Below are 19,076 nucleotides of genomic sequence, written 5' to 3'. Positions count from 1 at the left end.
GAAATCCAATTTACTTTGCTGGAACAGTATAATTCTGCTTTTTTGTGGCAAAAATATGAAGGAAAAAATGGGACAGAAACGGTGTGTGCACATCCTCTAAGTCCTATTTTGGAAAATACCAAAAATATTTGGAAATATAATAATATACTTATGGTATTATGTATATTATTTCATCCCCTCTTATGCATGATGTCAATCGGTGGGGTTTCCGTATCCTGTCATGCCATGTTTAAGCAAGGAATAACAGAGAATGCAGAGTAGGCAGGAGACTAGGGCACTACTGTGGGTTAATGTTGGCAATTTCTCTCTGTAGCAAATCAGACATTACAAATCAGAGCAAACATGGTGGAATCAAATCAGGTCTTTTGGTTGGATAATTGTCCATCTGAAATCCACTATCAAGCTAAACTTCAGAAGGGATTTGTGAAACCTCTGTCACGGGTACCAAAATGGCTTTTTATGGCTCTATTTCTGGTCTAATTGAATTATTGTGACAAGCAGAAAACTACATTTATGCAAAATAACCCCCTGAGGAAGCGACATTACTACATGCGAAACGTACATTGCGGACTATGTGTCTCTGGTGACAAAGCTAGGTGCATCATAGAAGGATTTTTTGCCAAATATATGTGTATAGGTACATATCGGGAATATAGTATTTTTCACCACTGTGTTCATTATTTGAAATGTGTATATTTCCCACATGCCTAGCTGATTTGTCTACATATGTACTATTTATTTGACATTTTGCTTAAAAATCACACATTACATCATAGTCATAAACAATTTTTGCACTGTATATGTTAATAGGTATATGTTAATATTTGCAATTTCTTCTATTGTATTCACTATTTCTAAATTTTCAATGTACACTCACATTTTTCATATGTGCTGCCTGGCAACCAGTGTACTGGTATTTGTCATCTCATATGTTTTATACTTTTATATATATGTATCGCTAATAAAAATTAAGTGTTTTAGCTAAAAAAACCTTCTTTCTTCTCATAATTCACATATTTTAAAATGGTTGATGACCTATTTTTCTAATTAAATACGTACCCTGTTATGAAGGCAATCCAGTGACACAGTGTGCCAGCAATCAGAGCACATACAGTGATTTGATAATAACCCAAAAACAATAGAACGAGCTCTGAGACGTGGAATCTCTGTAGACCGCAATACCTGAACCTATCCTAAACACAACTAAAGGCAGCTGTGGATTGCGCCTGTCACTACCTATGCAACTCGGCACAGCCTGAGGAGCTGACTAGCCTGAAGATAGAAAAACAAGCCTGACTTGCCTCAGAGAAATACCCCAAAGGAAAAGGCAGCCCCCCACATATAATGACTGTTAGCAAGATGAAAAGACAAACGTAGGGATGAAATAGATTCAGCAAAGTGAGGCCCGATATTCTAGATAGAGCGAGGATAGCAAAGAGAACTTTGCAGTCTACAAAAAACCCTAAAGCAAAAAAACACGCAAAGGGGGCAAAAAGACCCACCGTGCCGAACTAACGGCACGGCGGTGCACCCTTTGCGTCTCAGAGCTTCCAGCAAAAACGAATAGACAAGCTGGACAGAAAAAGTAGCAACAAAAGCAAAGAAACACTTATCTAAGCAGAGCAGCAGGCCACAGGAAAGATCCAGAAGCTCAGGTCCAACACTGGAACATTGACAAGGAGCAAGGAAGACAGAATCAGGTGGAGTTAAATAACAAAGCAGCCAACGAGCTCACCAGAACACCTGAGGGAGGAAGCTCAGAAGCTGCAGTACCACTTGTGACCACAGGAGTGAACTCAGCCACAGAATTCACAACAGTACCCGTTGGATTTATTATCTTTTATAATTGTAGTCATTAGTATGTAGCTAGTTAAAGAGAATCTGTCATCAGGTTTTTGCTGAGGACAGCATGGCGTAGGGGTTGAAACACAGAATTCAAGATGAGTCACATGTCAAGGTGCCTGCTGTTGTTTACTTACACTGAAGGTTTTATCACCTATTGGTTACCATTGCTGAGACTATGTGGCCCATGAGCGCTCGTCTGACTAGGCCCCTCTTGTGATAAGTACCTTACTGTCTCTAGTTATGTAGACAGAAAGCCTGGTGTGGGCGGGATTAGCTTTCTCAGCTCTGCCACATTGCAAAATCTAAAAACTCTGATTGTGTCAGAACCGCTGCACTCAGTAAACTAAGTGATACATTATTGGATTCAGGGTCTCTTTGCCTACAGCACGCTGATCTCAGATGAGGCAGCAAAAACCTGCTGACTGATTCCCTTTAAGGCTGATACTAACATCTGAGAATGTGGTATCATTCATTGATTGAAGTAAGCTGCAATAATTTTGGAAGCTCAAAGTATGCTAGAGCTGACCATAATGCCAAATCGGCAGGCAATTCAATGTATTACATTTCTGACATAAAGTACATACTGGGTTTTAATAAAATGTGCACTGATTATCCCAAACTGTTACTGGATGATATGTGGAAGTGTACAATCTGATAGTTTTAAGTTGTCTTTCCCACATTCTTTGCTGTAGCCAGTCATTGGAGCATGAAAATCCGATCACTAATGATTTGCAATATTTACTGAGTAGAATTTGGGAAGTCTGGATATAAATTTCCCTTGTATTATATTGAACCTGTAAACAGTGTGACTTATCAGATTAAATATCTTTCTGGCTTTCTTTTATTGTTGTAAACTTCCATTGTGTAAATGTGTTTAATAATTAACAGAATAATGATTTAGTGTAGTGAAAACACAACAATAATGCTATATGATCTCGCTTCACATGTGAATAACAAAATAAGCCTTACGGCTCCTACTCATCTGTGAGAAAAACAAACGAGTACAATCCGATAAAAAATCGGATTGCTCTGTGACCAAAGTTAACCCCTTACTGACATTGGACGTATTAGTACGACGATGTCAGTATTCCCTGTTTTGATGTGGGCTCCGGCGGTGTGCCACATCTTTCCGGGGCATGTCAGCTGTTTTGAACAGCTGACGTGCCCGCAGTAGCCGTGGGTGGAATCGCAATCCACCCGCGGCTATTAACTAGCTAAATGCCGCTGTCAAACTCTGACAGCGGCATTTAAATCGAGCTTCTGGCCATCGGGCCGGAAATACGTGCACCGGTGACCCCCGAGGTCATCGGTGCGTCATCATGACAACCCGAGGTCTCCTTCAGACCTCTATGGTTGTCAGTGCTGGATTGCTATGAGGGCCACCCTGTGGAAGGCGCTCATAGCAACTCAGCAATTTAGCTACATAGAGGCGATCTGAACATCGCCTCTATATAGCTGAGCCGGTCAAGTTGTGCCAGCTTCTAGTCTCCTATGGAAACTATTGAAGCATGGCAAAAAAGTTTTTAAAAATATAAAAAAATATAAATGGTATAATTAAAAACGCCATCTCATCACGCAAAAAATAAGCCCTCACCCAACCCGAAATCATGAAAAATGGAAACACTATGGGTATCGGAAAATTGCGCAGTCCTTCTTCACCAGGGTTATGATCCTTTCACCTAACCGGTCCTTATATACCCGCACAAATCTCATTCACCGCTCTGTGCTAGCAATGATGCAATATAGCCGGATTGGATAGTGTGTGGATCCTCTATACATAGAGTGCTGAGCATAATAGAGAACATGCAAAGCACAAGAGCAAACTAAGAAAATTGGAAGTTCTAGGCTACTAGGTCTACGTGATTGTCCTGCATAAATATTATTTTTGTAAACAATGTCTTCCTTTTAATGCTTTCACTTCTAAATACGAAAAGGCTATTTAATTAAAGGTATTGTCCAACAGAAAAATAATTTTTTAGGCATATTCTCCTTCCAGCGACCTTGCAGATGCAGCGCGAGCAGCTCCAAAGATATGTGCCTCTTCTGTAAGTGGTCAACACTATCTGCTTGGATTTTTACAGCACTGCTGCAGAATGTGATTGGCTGCAGCAGTCAGATGACAAAAAGAGCATATCATTGGATGTTTCTACTCAAACAATATAATGCCTAGCCACAAATATTTATTTACTGTCCAATAGTAATGTCCAACAAACCTTGCCACCTCCTATTTGTTGTCATAGTGAGATATTAAAAAGAAAAAACTATATATATTGTGGGCATTTAATGAAAAAAGCTACACTGCTGCAGACAAAGGATTATTTCAGGTTGCCTCACTAAAGACAAAGATTACATATCTGGTTGGTGGATGTTTGTCACTTTACCTGTACTTACAGCGGCTTGCAAAAGTATTAACCCGCTTTGGCATTTTTCGTGTTTTGCTACCTCACAATCTGGAATTTCACTGATTTGAGGGTTTGCATCAGTTCATATAAAGAACATGCCTGCAACGGTGAAAATTTGCTTTTCTTTCTATTGTTAAGCAAACCACAAATAGGTCAAAATAACAAAAACTTCAATGTGCCTAACTATTCATCCCCCTAAAGTCAGTACCTTATAGAGCCTCCTTTTGCAGCAATTACAGCTGCAAGTTGCTTTGTATAAGTCTCAATGAGCTTTCCGCATCCAACTCTGCAGCTCCTTCAGTGTTTCTGTGCTGCCTCTCTAATGAATTCCCTCCTTGCCTGGGTTGAGAGTTTTGGTGGGTGGTTCTCTCTTCACAGGTTTGTTGTGGAACCATGTTCTTTCCATTTGAAGATAATGGGTTTGATGGTGCTGCAGGGGATCATCAATATACTCCAGTCTCTACTTGGGAACTCTGCAGCTCCTTCATGGTTACATTTGGTCTCTGGGCTGCCTCTTTGATTAGTGCCCTCTGTGCCCAGATTGAGAGTTCTGGTGAGCGTCCCTCACTTGGCAGGTTTATTGTGGTATCATGTTCTTTCCAATTAATATTAATAATGGATTTGATGGTGCTCCGGGGGATCATCACAGATTGGGATATTTTTTTTATAACCCAACGCTGACTGGTACGTCTCAACAACTTTGTCCCTGGCTTGTTTGGATATTTCTTTGGTCTTTATGGTGGATTTGAAATTGTTAGGTGCTTCACAGCGAAAGGGGTGAATACATATGCACATGCCAATTTTCAGTTATTTGATACCATAAATGTAATGTATGCCTATATCTTTCTCAATTCATCAACTCAGACTATTTAGAGCTGATGCATCACTCACAAATCAGATTACAGAAATATTTAAACACAGGTTGTTATGTAACAAAACAAGTAAAAGCCTAAGAGGTGAATACTTTCAGAAGCCACTGTGGCTTTTATTTGAACGTATGGTGGCATATTGACCAGATTTGTTCATCATTGCTTTTAGTAAATAGTGAGGATCACAGTTATTGGACCCCACTGACTAGGCATTACTAAACACCATCTATGTCTTTAGCATGTGTCATTAAGGATCTCTAAGACTTGTATAATACATAAATTTCACTTTTAAGGTACCCTCACAGAGTTTTTCATGAAAAGTTTTCATTTTCAGTTCCTTTTTTCTGTGAGAGGGGAGAGATTTTTCAGATGTTCATTCAGCAAACAGTGCTGTGACCAGACGTTTGCTGGTAGTCAGAATTAAATATTAAATGCAATAACTTCCCTGTGTTTTTTCTTATCATTTCTAGAATATTTTTTGCCTTGGTGTGGCATTATTTCAGCAGTTTGTGTCGTATCTCTCCCATAAAGATTCATTTTTTCACCTTTATATCTATTATTGTTGTAAACAGTTGTTTGATATACACTTTTATATTTATGTTGTGTTGTTATTGAGTGTAACAAGTAAAAAGAATTGATTTTCTTTCACAAATTATAAACTTTAAAATTAGACTTATGATATAAAATATTATGTATATTATCACTTGTCAGCTGTCTTGATCCATATATTTCTTCTGCCAGATAAATAGTGACGATAATCTAAAGTTTATATCTAAATTTGGAAACAAGAAAAGAAATGGAAAGTAACACTTTTCCAGCCACAAGTTTCCAGAGAATAATGATCAATTATAAAAAGATAATACACAAAAGATTGACAGCAGAAATTGGCAACAATGTTTAGCCTTATGCTATTTCCATTTTTCTCTACGGACAGACCTATGTTTATATCAGGCATGTCTCTAGGTTTACTTCTCTCAGTCTGGGATTGGCATAAAATAAGGGATGAAACCCTGATTTCAGCTGTGTCATTAATTGGGCTTCTTGCTGTAGTTTTTGAAAATCACTCCTTTATCTGATGCAGCTCTGCTGGTCTTCTCACTGATGAACTCTATCTAGTCCCACCTGTGTTGTTGATTGACAACTTTCTGTTTACTCTGTGCATTGGAAGAAAGCTGCCTATTAGTGATGAGTGAACGTGCTCGGATAAGGCGTTATCCAAGCATGCTTGTGTGCTAACTGAGTGTCTTCGGCGGGCTTGAAAAATATTTTGGAGTCCCCGCAGCTGCATGTCTCATTGCCGTTAGACAGCTGCAACTTATGCAGGGATTGCCTGTTTATTAGACAGTCCCTGCATGTGTTGCAGTTGTCTAACAGCTGAAAGATATGCAGAAGTGGGGACTCTAACATATTTTTCAAGCGCACTGAAGACACTTGGCTAGATATTAACAAAGGATGGAGGGCACCACCACCAGTACATCAAAATACAAATAAGTCTCGAATCTGCCTCAACCTGGAAAAATTTTGATTGAGTTGAAGAAGACACTTGGTTAGCACACAAGAGTGCTTGGCTAAGGCCTTATTCGAGCGTGTTTGCTCATCATTATTGCCTATTAGGAATGAGCATACGTGCTCGGTGATACTCGGTTATCACTCGAATATCATGGTGCTCGGATGTGCTCGTTACTTGGTGAGTAATGGGCGGTGCTCAATGTAAAACTCGAATCCCCGCCCTGCAACTTTGGCACCTGTTACGCTGCCAATAAGCATATGAGTATTGCCTGTGAGTCACTGTAATGCTGTAATCATCTTGATTGGCTGGCCATCGGACATCATCATCTAATATATAATTGCCTAGAATACTACTTCCTGCAATTTGTGCCAACTTCCGTGGCTTTGTCCGGAGCTAATGTCCGGAGCTAATGTCCGGAGCTAATGTCCGGAGATAAGTGACGTCAACAGTGTCCAGTGTCTGATTGGTTGCCGCCTGCTGCGAGCGACCAATCAGAAACGTGCCGTACTGTGACACACTCCGCCCGCCATTTTGGTGTGATTTTTGAATTTTTACCTCACAGCAAGTTTCTACTGCGTGGAGGCGGGCCCAGTGACGTTGCTCTTCAAGCTCCTGCCGAATTTCGTCAAAAAAATGATAATACCATTTACCAAAACTATATATATTTAGTTGTGAAGTGGTTCAGTGACATTTTCACACCAATTTTGAACTTTTGTTTGGTGTTTTCTCCATATACTGCCTATTATTTTTGTTCTTTCTTACTATTATTTATTAATTGTATTATTCTTACATTTGAATAAATAAAGTATATATGGATTCTAGACTCCCGATTCTTTAGAATCGGGCTGCCATCTAGTGTATTATAAAAGGACAGGCGCCGTCCAGCGGGAAACACTGACGGCATTGCACAAGTCTATGACTCTTTGTATTGGACGGACAGAGTGCTTATCTAGACCTGTGAGCATAGTATAACGAATCAGAGTCCTGTAGTGTTGATACTGGTGCTGAAGCTGAGCCATCATACTAACAGCCCTTCTAAGGGCTAATAGCTTGCAGCACATACAATCCTCATTTAGACTAGGGAGAGAGAGAGTCACAGGAGAAGGAAGAGTGACAGTATCCAATCTGTAGATAGGGATCAGGCCTGTTGAGTCCATTGGCAAATATATAGCTGCAGTTTTTTGTGGGGGCTGAAAATTTTTTATTTATTTTGATCCATCAAGTATTACGTGCTTTGAGGTCTTTTTTTTTGTGTTATATAACACACCCAAAAATCATTGAAACCTTTTCCTGGGCTACATTTCTCAGCCATACACTATTCCATAGTGTAGAGTAAATTTCTGTGATCTGTAAAACTGCTAAAAAGCTTTTTGAAATATTGTAAGCTTTCATTTCTAATAAAGTGTTATGTGGTGTGCCTACATTTCAGTCATCTCTAATACTGCTAAAAAGCTTATAAAAATTTTGTAGGCTTCTATTTCTCAGATATACAGTGTTACTTGGTCTGTGATCTCTAAAAGTGAACAAAAGCTTTTAAAATTTTTGTAGGCTTCCATTTCTCAGCCATAGTGTTATGTGGCCTGTGAACATTTCTATGATGTCCAAAAGTGAACAAAAGCATTGAAACATTTTTCTGGATTGAATTTGTTTGTCATCCATATACTTTTGAGTTCTTTCTGTTACATTACGGTGGAGTAAATTCACAAAATCCGCTTTGATTGCTGCAGGTGGTTCCACGAGACCTTGCAATTACAAAATGCGCAAGGCATGCATTATGGGAGGGAAGTGCTGATGATGGTGCACGCAGATGCCGAGAATGTGAGGAAGGTGTGAATACACCTACTGCTGGAGCACAAGAAACACACCCATCCACGACACTTAGGTTCTTGTCCCACTTTGCCAGGAGGCACAGTATATCACTTCTGAAACCAGATCAATGTGAAGAGGTGGTCGGTTGGATAGCAAATAATGCTTCCAGCAGGCTTGTCAGCACCACACAGTCTTCCACAAAGTCTAGATCACTTAATCCTCACCCTGATGCTCCTTCCTCCCACCATGTTGAGTCCCAAGAGACTAGTGATCCCACACTAGAACAATGCAAAGAGCTCTTTACAACATAATTTCTTAGTTGTGGTCTCTCAACCTGCATACTCCAAGAGGGACAGGAGGGAGAGTTTGGCAGCACTGAAACAACAGGAAGAAGCAGAGGGATGACCAGAGGGAATAGGCAGGTAACTGTACCACAGAGCACTGATGCTCCTGAATTTCTCTGTCAAATAGTTAGGTGTTCCCCAGCTTAGACTTTTTTAAAGAGAGTTCGGAGACAAACAAAATGGCCATTTGCAACCTGTGCATTTCAAAGATCAGCAGAAGTCTGACCACTAAGAATCTAACCACCACCAGCATGATCAGGCACATGTCATCTAAGCACCCATCTCAGTGGGCCAAACGCCTGGGTCCACGATCGGTGGCATCGGGTGACACCACTGCTTCTTCCCCTGTGCTAGGTGCTTCTCAATTCCGTGTGAAACACACTCGTGCAGATGCCTCCTGCCCTGCGCCTACTCTTGTACATTCTGACTTATCATCATCTGGCACTTTCATATAATTGTCCCAGCCCAGCATTCAGCTGTCCCTACCCCAGGCCTTGGAATGAAAAAAAGAATTTCCAGCCACCCATCCACAAGCCCAAATGCTAAACGGGCACATTTCCAGGCTGCTTGCCAGGGACTTGTTGCCATTTAGGCTGGCTTTCCCATTGACTCCCATTATACTTGTTACTCAAAATGAGCATGAAAGTAATAGGAATTGCTTGGTTCGAGCAACGAGTACCCAAGCATTTTAGTGCTCGCTCATCCCTACTGCCTATCAATAGTGGAAAGCAGATATAGGCAGAGTTTATGAATATTACGGATTACATAGCAGAAGCTCATCATTGACAGAACTAGCAGAGCTGCACCAGAAGAGACAGTGCATTATCACAACATCAGCAGAAAGCGCGGTAAGTGACATAGTGCTAATCGAGTCCTCTGTCCCACTCCCTAATCCATGTTGCTCAAATATGGGTGTGGCACCCCTAGGGGTATTTGCCACAAAAACAGTTACTGACACTGGATACAAATACTAAAATAGCAAGACTGCACTACCACCTCCGGCCAGAAGGGGGAGCTCCAGAGACTCCCCTTGATCCATTCTGGTCTGAGAGAAGAAATGGCAGTTGGGCTAAGGAGCTGAAAGTGAGAGGTCATACAGTTGAATCTCTAACAGCCCTATGACGGTTTCCAGGCCCAAATCACCGGCCTGAGGAGAAAAGGGACAGAGAAAAAGGACATTGTGAGAACCGGGTAGCATTAATCACTACCCAGAACAGGCGCAAAGACGGATACCGGATCCGTGGCTGTATTCATTATATATAATACAGCAACCGGAAAAACGTGAGGTGATATCAGCTTCACTAGGGCCGGACGCAGCAACAGACACAGAGTTCAGCGGTACTCCTGGAGGAGGTAAGCCGATAAAAGGACTCGGGTTGCCCGTCGAACCAGGACCTGGAGGGGACAGATTGGGCCGGCAGCCAGTTCACATACAGCAGCAGGGCCATACAGAAACTGCGTACAATAAGAGGCGAAGACCCCAGCAAGGTCAAAGTAACTCAGAGTTCCCATACAGACTCCGGTGACAGGACTGGTTGTAAATCCCTTTATGTTGAAGTAAATTGGTTAAATGTTTTAGTGCCTCAGTCTTTCATTTGGACAATAGCCATCTATCTAGGATCGGGATCATCACCGCTGGGAGAACCTGCTGCTGATCAAGTAAGTGTCTGTTCCCTCACGATACCCTTACACTGTGCATTGCCTGAGGCCACAGCACCGGGTCAAGCCACCCGTGACATCCCCCTCAAGAGACAGACCCCATTGGTCCGGTGCTGGGTACCCCGGTCTCTTGGGCGTCACATGGGGCTGCAAAATCCTGATGTCAGATTCACTTTAAATGCATTTAATGTGGATTTTACAACCATGACCTTCAATGCAACTTACATGCAACTTGGCTGTTCTAGTATGTACAGTAAAAGTGAAGCTTCAAAATAGTCACACAAGAATAAGTTGCAGGCAAGTTGCACAGGTGTTTTTGGTGGCACAAGTACTGATGTTGTACGTCACATGTCTCCATGTTGCCATAGCCTAATTACGAGTTTGTGCAGCACCCTACTGGAGAACAGTTCCCCAATCATTTTGAAATGTCCACACATTAATGCAGTAAAGCGGAGTTATACTTAGCAGCAAATTTTGCGCAACTGTAGGTTTCATTTTCTGTATAGGTTGCATTTTCTTCCTTTACACTTTTTGCAGCATTTTCTTTTAGCTATAGTAAAAATCCCATGAATGTTACATTTTCACAAGTGTTTTTTTTATGTGGCAATGAAGCAAAATGCATGAAACAGGTAACAATTGTGTTTAGAAAAAAACCCACGAAGTTGTAAAAGTGGACCAAAACATTTGAAAAAAGTGCACAAAGAAGACAAACTATAGGGTGTTTTATATTTCCCTATTGAATTAAGGCAAATACCAGGAAAAATGTCTACAAAAGAATTTCTGTTTTGAATGCTTAGTGTGCGAACACCTTTGCAGCTATAATTGTCAGAAATTCTTTTCTGGGAGACTCTAGAGCACCTTTGTTAAACTCTGGCCTGTGGGCGAATCTGGCCAACAGGGTGAGTATATTTGGCCAGGGACATACTTTCAACTGTATCAGCATGCCGATACAGTGGAAAGCAATGATGGAGGAGGGAGCGACAGCTGTCGCTCCCTATTCCATCATTCCCCATCTGCATCTGACATCTCAGTGTAGCAGGCGTGATGACGTCATTACAACGCGTCCACTGTACTGAGGTGTACAGAGGATATGAAGACATGAAGAGACTAGAGCAGATGGGGAATGGGCAGACGTAAGTATTCTTTTTTCTTAATGTGGGGTATTTTATACTGTATGGAGCACTATGTGGTACCAATTATACTTGATTGAGAGCTCTGTGAGGCGCATTATACTGTGTGGAGCACTATGTGTGGCCCTTTATACTGTATGAAGCACTATGTGAAGCCATAATACTGTATGGATCGATATGTGAGGCCATTATACTGTGTGAAGCACTATATGGGGTCCATTATGCTGCATGAAACACTATATGGGGCCATTTTACTTTATGGAGCAATACATGGAGCTATTATACTGTATGGAGCACGATGTGGGGCCATTATACTGTGTGGAGCACTATGTGGGGCCATTATGCTGTAGGGAGTAGTATGTGGGGCCATTATACTGTTTGGAGCACTTTTGTGGCCATTATAGTGCAATGAGAAGAATGTAGGGCCATTATACTGTACAAAGTACTTTTTGTGACCATTCTACTGTATAAAGCATAAAGTAGAGCCTTTATACGGCATGCATCACCTTTTGTGGTCATTATACTTTATGGAGCATTATGTGAGATCATTACACTATATGGAACACTATATGGGGCTCATTATACTGCATGGAGCACTACTGTATATGGGGCCCATTATACTGTATGGGGCCCTTTTTATGGCCATTATACTGTATATAGCACTTTTTGTGGCTATTTACTGTATGGAGCACTATGTAAGGCTATTATATTGTACAGTGCACTTTTTTGAGGCCATTATACTGTATGGAGCACTATGTGGGGGCAATAAACTGTATGGAGCATGATGTTGGGACATTATACTGTATGGAAGGCAACGCAGGGCCCCGTTACACTGTATGGAGGACTATTTGTGGCCATTATATTGTTTGGAGGGCTGTGTGGGGGATTACAGTTGGAAAAATCTACTATGACTAGCTGTACTACCCGGCTTCGCCCGGATTAATAACTGCTGTTAGCAAAATAGAAAGTGTTGACAAAAATAGAAATGTAATTATTAAAAAGCAAAAACTAAGCTAATAGAAGCATTTCACAACATATATTAGTTTTGTTATACTGAGAATGTCCTTTGTTGCCTATATTAACCAATCAGAGCTCAGATTAATTAACTGTAGCAAAATAGAAGCTGAGCTGTGATTGGTTGCTATTGGTAGCATGATAAATCCCAGCCAGCAGGAAGCCCTCCCCCCTGGCTGTATATATTAGCTCACACATACACATAATAGACAGGTCATGTAACTGACAGCTGCCGTATTTCCTATATGGTACATTTGTTGCTCTTGTAGTTTGCTTATTAATCAGATTTTTATTTTTGAAGGATAATACCAGACTTGTGTGTGTTTTAGGGCGAGTTTCATGTGTCAAGTTGTGTGTGCTGAGTTGCGTGTGGCGACATGCATGTAGCGACTTTTGTGACATGAGTTTTGTGTGGCGACATGCGTGTAGCAACTTTTTGTGTGTCGAGTTGCATGTGACAGGTTAGTGTAGCAAGTTGTGTGCAGCAAGTTTTGCGCATGGTGAGTTTTGCGTGTGGCGAGTTTTATGTGTGGTGCATTTTGAGTATGTGCAAGTTTTGTGTGAGGCAACTTTTGCATGTGTTGCAACTTTTGTGCATGTGGCAATTTTTCCACGTGTGCAAGTTTTGCGTGTGGCGAGTTTTCCATGAGGTGAGTTTTGCACGTGTGGCAAGTTTTGCGTGAGCCTAGTTTTGCATGTGGCGAGTTTTGCATGTAGCGAATTTTGCGCGTGGCTAGTTTTAAGTGGCGACTTTTGTGTTTCGACTTTTATGTAGGTTGGTGTATGTGTGGTGAAATGTGTGCTGAGGGTGGTATATGTGTTCAAGCATGTGGTAGTGTGTGGCGCATTTTGTGTGTGTGTTCATATCCCCGTGTGTGGTGAGTATCCCATGTCGGGGACCCACCTTAGCAACTGTACGGTATATACTCTTTGGCGCCATCGCTCTTATTCTTTAAGTCACCCTTGTTCACATCTGGCAGCTGTCAATTTGCCTCCAACACTTTTCCTTTCACTTTTTCCCCATTATGTAGATAGGGCAAAATTGTTTGGTGAATTGGAACACGCGGGGTTAAAATTTTGCCTCACAACATAGCCTATGATGTTCTCGGGGTCCAGATGTGTGACTGTGCAAAATTTTGTGGCTGTAGCTTCGGCGGTGCAGATGCCAATCCCGGACATACACAGGTACATACACACACACACACACATTCAGCTTAATATATTAGACTAGCTGAAGAGCCCGGCGTTGCCTGGGCATAGTAAATATCTGTGGTTAGTTATAGCACCTCACTTTTCTCCCTCACACCTCTCATTCCCCCCTAACACTTGTCATTTCGACCTCACATCTGTCATTTTCTGATCACTCCACTATTTTCCCTCACTCCTCTCATTTTGCACTCACACCTTTTCATTTTCACCTCACACCTCTCATTTTCACCTCAGTATATACATGTTTGTCATCTCCCTTATATATAGTATACACCTGTATGTCATCTCCTGTATATAGTATATACCTGTATGTCATCTCCTGTATATAGTATATACCTGTGTGTCATCTCCCCTTTATATAGTATATACCTGTATGTCATCTTCTATATATAGCATATACCTGTATGTCATCTCCTGTATATACTATATACCTGTAGGTCATCTGCTCCTGTATATAGTATATACCTGTGTGTCATCTCCTCCTGTATATAGTATATACCTGTATGTCATCTCCTCCTGTATATAGTATGTACCTGTATGTCATCTCCTCCTCTATATAGTATATACCTGTGTGTCATCTCTCCTGTATATAGTATATATCTGTGTGTCATCTCCCCTGTATATAGTATATACATGTATGTCATCTCCTCCTGTATTAGACCTCGTTCACACGTTATTTGCTCAGTATTTTTACCTCAGTATTTGTAAGCTAAATTGGCAGCATGATAAATCCCCAGCCAACAGGAAGCCCTCCCCCCTGGCAGTATATATTAGCTCACACATACACATAATAGACAGGTCATGTGACTGACAGCTGCCGTATTTCCTATATGGTACATTTGTTGCTCTTGTAGTTTGTCTGCTTATTAATCAGATTTTTATTTTTGAAGGATAATACCAGACTCTTGTGTGTTTTAGGGCTAGTTTCGTTTGTCAAGTTGTGTGTTGAGTTGCGTGTGGCGACATGCATGTAGCGACTTTTGTGAGATGAGTTTTGTGTGGCGACATGCGTGTAGCAACTTTTTGTGTGTCGAGTTGCATGTGACAGGTTAGTGTAGCAAGTTGTGTGCAGCAAGTTTTGCGCATGGCGAGTTTTATGTGTGGTGCCTTTTGAGTATGTGCAAGTTTTGTGTGAGGCAACTTTTGCATGTGTTGCAACTTTTGTGCATATGGCATTTTTTCCGCGTGTGCAGGTTTTGCATGTGGCGAGTTTTCCATGAGGTGAGTTTTGCACTTGTGGCGAGTTTTGCGTGAGCCTAGTTTTTGCATGTGGCGAGTTTTGCGCGTGGCGAGTTTTGAGCGCCGACTTTTGTTTCGACTTTTATGTGGCGAGGTTGGTGTATGTGTGGTGAAATGTGTGCTGAGGGTAATATGTGTTCAAGCACGTGGTAGTGTGTGGCGCATTTTGTGTGTGTGTTCATATCTCCGTGTGTGGTGAGTATCCCATGTCGGGACCCCGCCTTAGCAACTGTACGGTATATACTCTTTGGCGCCATCGCTCTCACTCTTTAAGTCCCCCTTGTTCACATCTGGCAGCTGTCAATTTGCCTCCAACACTTTTCCTTTCATTTTTCCCCATTATGTAGATAGGGTCAAAATTGTTTGGTGAATTGGAAAGCGCGGGGTTAAAATTTCGCCTCACAACATAGCCTATGACGCTCTCGGGGTCCAGACGTGTGAGTGTGCAAAATTTTGTGGCTGTAGCTGCGACGGTGCAGATGCCAATCCCGGACATACACACACACACACACATTCAGCTTTATATATTAGATTGGGTCACTATTCTTTGTCAGGTGGGATTGAAGGTGGGGGTACAGTAATGTCATCATACCATGTATGTGGAGTATACTGTGGAGAAATTCACTTTGGGGTATCATACTGTACTTTTGTTGACATCATCTAATACATAATTGCCTAGAATACTACTTCCTGCAATTTGTGCCAACTTCCGTGGCTTTGTCCGGAGCTAATGTCCGGAGCTAATGTCCGGAGCTAATGTCCGGAGATAAGTGACGTCAACAGTGTCCAGTGTCTGATTGGTTGCCGCCTGCTGCGAGTGACCAATCAGAAACGTGCCGTACTGTGACACACTCCGCCCGCCATTTTGGTGTGATTTTTGAATTTTTACCTCACAGCAAGTTTCTACTGCGTGGAGGCGGGCCCAGTGACGTTGCTCTTCAAGCTCCTGCCGAATTTCGTCAAAAAAATGATAATACCATTTACCAAAACTATATATATTTAGTTGTGAAGTGGTTCAGTGACATTTTCACACCAATTTTGAACTTTTGTTTGGTGTTTTCTCCATATACTGCCTATTATTTTTGTTCTTTCTTACTATTATTTATTAATTGTATTATTCTTACATTTGAATAAAGAAAGTATATATGGATTCTAGACTCCCGATTCTTTAGAATCGGGCTGCCATCTAGTCTACTATATAATTGTCTAAGGGTCACTTCCGTCTGTCTGTCTGTCTGTCGCGGAAATCCCAAGTCGCTGATTGGTCGCGGCAAAATGGCCACGACCAATCAGCGACGGGCACAGTCCGGCGGCAAAATGGCCACTCCCTACTCTCCTGCTATCAGTGCCTGCTCCATACTCCCCCCCCAGTCAGCACTCACACAGGGTTAATGGCAGCGTTAACGGACCGCGTTATGCCGCAGTGTAACGCACTCCATTAAAGCTGCTATTAACCCTGTGAGACCAACTTTTTACTATTGATGCTGCCTATGCGACATCAATAGTAAACAGATCTAATGTTAAAAATAATAAAAAAATCAAAAAATCATTATATACTCACCTTCCATGGGCCCCCAGATCCAGCCAAGGCCTTTCCCGCTCCTCGCGACCGGTCCATGCATTGCGGTCTCGCGACATGATGACATAGCGGTCTCACGAGACTGCTATGTCATCATCTCGCTAGACCGCAATGCACTCTTGGGACCGGAGTGTCACGAGGAGCATCGGTAAATGCCTCTGGTGGATCCGGGGGGCCGACGAAGGGTGAGTATATAACTATTTTTTATTTTAATTTTTTTTTAACAGGGATATGGTGCCCACATTGCTATGGCTGTGCTATATTTCTCTGCTGTATCTGCGCATCATGAATCGTGGTATGTGTTAAAGAGGGGTGCCCATTGAGACTTCTTTCGCCCGGGGCCCTCAAAAACCTGGAGCCGGCCCTGGCTTCACTGATTGGTCACGCCCGGCCGTGAACAATCAGTGACAGGAGCAGTCCGTCTGAATCCTGTATATAAATTGCATTATTCTGAAAACTTCATAAATAAACTACATACATATTCTAGAATACCCGATGCGTTAGAATCGGGCCACCATCTAGTATTTTATAATCTGTATTATTCAAGGTTTTTTTAATCCTTTGTTATTACATATTTAAATTAGGACATTGGGCCATATGCTTTTTACTGCTCTTACATAAGATATTATATTATTTCAAAAATTTATTCTAAGATCCATTAATTAAAATATGCTTTGTTCATGGGACAACCTCTTTAAGTTTATTTCCATATGAAAAAGTGAATCGATGTGTTTGATAAGGAAAAATGTCCTCAACTGCAGACTTTAAAAAAATTAAAAAAACAAAGTGACCTGTGACTTTTAATTTGTCCCTCTGTGTATTTTAGTTTGATATCCCTGCTCTAGAGTGTGATGAGCAAATAGCTGAATAGAGGAAGTAGCACATTAGAGGGGTATCTCTGTGACTTAGAGGTAGATAGGAAGATTATTTTCACCTCCTAAATATACATTTGGATGCCCGGGCTGAGTCGAATAATGTAGCATCCTGATTTTCCACACAAGAAATATTCAAAGAACATTGTTACTAGGGAGGGTTCTGCAGTTTCCCCTTTTCAGTGCCTTCCAGACACTCCAAGAAAGGAGGCATTTATACTAAGGGTATGTGCACGCGTTGCGGATTCGTGTGTGGATTTTTTCACGCAGATTCTGAAAAATCTGTATTAAAACGCCCTGCGTTTTACCTGCGGATTACCTTTGGATTTCCCGTGGCTTTTGTCTGTTTTTTCACATGCGTTTTAACACCTGCGGATTCCAATTATGGAGCACGTGTAAAACGCTGCGGAATCCGCACAAAGAATTGACATACTGCGGTAAATAAACCGCAGCATTTCCACGCGGTATTTTCCGCAGCATATGCACTGCAGATTTGGTTTTCCATAGGTTTACATAGGTACTGTAAACCGCATGGAAAACTGCTGTGAATCCGCAGCATCAAATCCGCTGGGGATCCGCAGCCAATTCCACAACGTGTGCACATAGCCTAATAGTACTCAAAAGTTACAGATTAGTGGTAATTTAACATTACTACCTACATACAGTATGTATGCTCGGTGTTAAAATGACCAGAGGATATCTACATAGAAATTTGCTCAGTTTATATGATCCAATATCGATTTTCAAAACCATACCATTCACACACCTCTCTGAAGTGACTTTACCGTATGTGCTCTCATTATATTTGTAATCATATGACCTATTCAGATACATTAGAGTTTCTAATCAATGAGACTTTGTAACCAGGGAAATGTTATATCTCTTACTCTAGAACAGCTATAAGTACCATCTAAATGATATACAATTTAAGTGCATAACACAATAAGAGTACTTTGCTTTTAATATTCCTACAGTAACCCTTATAGATAGATAAGTTGTTTGTGATTGTCAGAAAACAGCTACAACAAAAGCAGGAAAGTGATCAGAACCATTATTGAAGAACTAAACTGCGTAGCTAAAGTACAAGAAAACGGTAAAGCCAATTATTAAGGAACAAAGGAAAAAAGTGTACAATACCTTGACACAGCTGCGGCAGGCAAGAGATGTAGTCTGTGCCCTGTATGACATGGCATCACTGCACAAAAGCAGCTCTACTGATCTCAGCTTCTCCATCCCACATCCACTTCTAGACACTCCTCTAACTTGCTTAACTAGTTCAGTAGCAGTCACTCTTCAAGTGGGTATTGTCAAGGTCATGTCAACCTTGTGAAGAAGTAGATTCTCAATCACAAATATAAGATCATACATGCAAATCTACATATGCAATTCTTGTTGTACAATTCTTATATAAAATAATAAATATTGTTGTATACTCGATGAATGGTCATCTATGCTTACATTTGTGCTAAAGGTTATTGTTTCCTTATAAAATGATGGCATAGTGATTGTATGTGTATATGGGGAACCTTTTTTCTGCCAGGGGCCATTTGAATATTTAGACCATACAAAATTATCAGCTTGAAATTTATTCTGCT

The 19,076-nt window shown here is 41.3% G+C and overlaps 1 protein-coding gene across 1 annotated transcript in view; it reads right to left on the bottom strand.

Moving 5' to 3' along the window:
* The window catches only part of PRKCQ (protein kinase C theta), a 243,795-nt gene extending 225,101 nt beyond the window's left edge, over positions 1–18,694 (bottom strand). Inside the window, exon 1 of the mRNA XM_069765311.1 lies at positions 18,619–18,694. The gene's annotated coding sequence lies outside the window, so the exon portion shown is untranslated. The remainder of the gene's footprint in view (positions 1–18,618) is intronic.
* Between the last annotated feature and the right edge of the window lie 382 nt (positions 18,695–19,076).

This window comes from Ranitomeya imitator, chromosome 4, assembly GCF_032444005.1.
Source record: "Ranitomeya imitator isolate aRanImi1 chromosome 4, aRanImi1.pri, whole genome shotgun sequence".
Classification (NCBI taxonomy): domain Eukaryota; kingdom Metazoa; phylum Chordata; class Amphibia; order Anura; family Dendrobatidae; genus Ranitomeya; species Ranitomeya imitator.
Note: the sequence above shows the minus strand (reverse complement) of the source record. Positions and strands in the feature narration are given on the sequence as shown.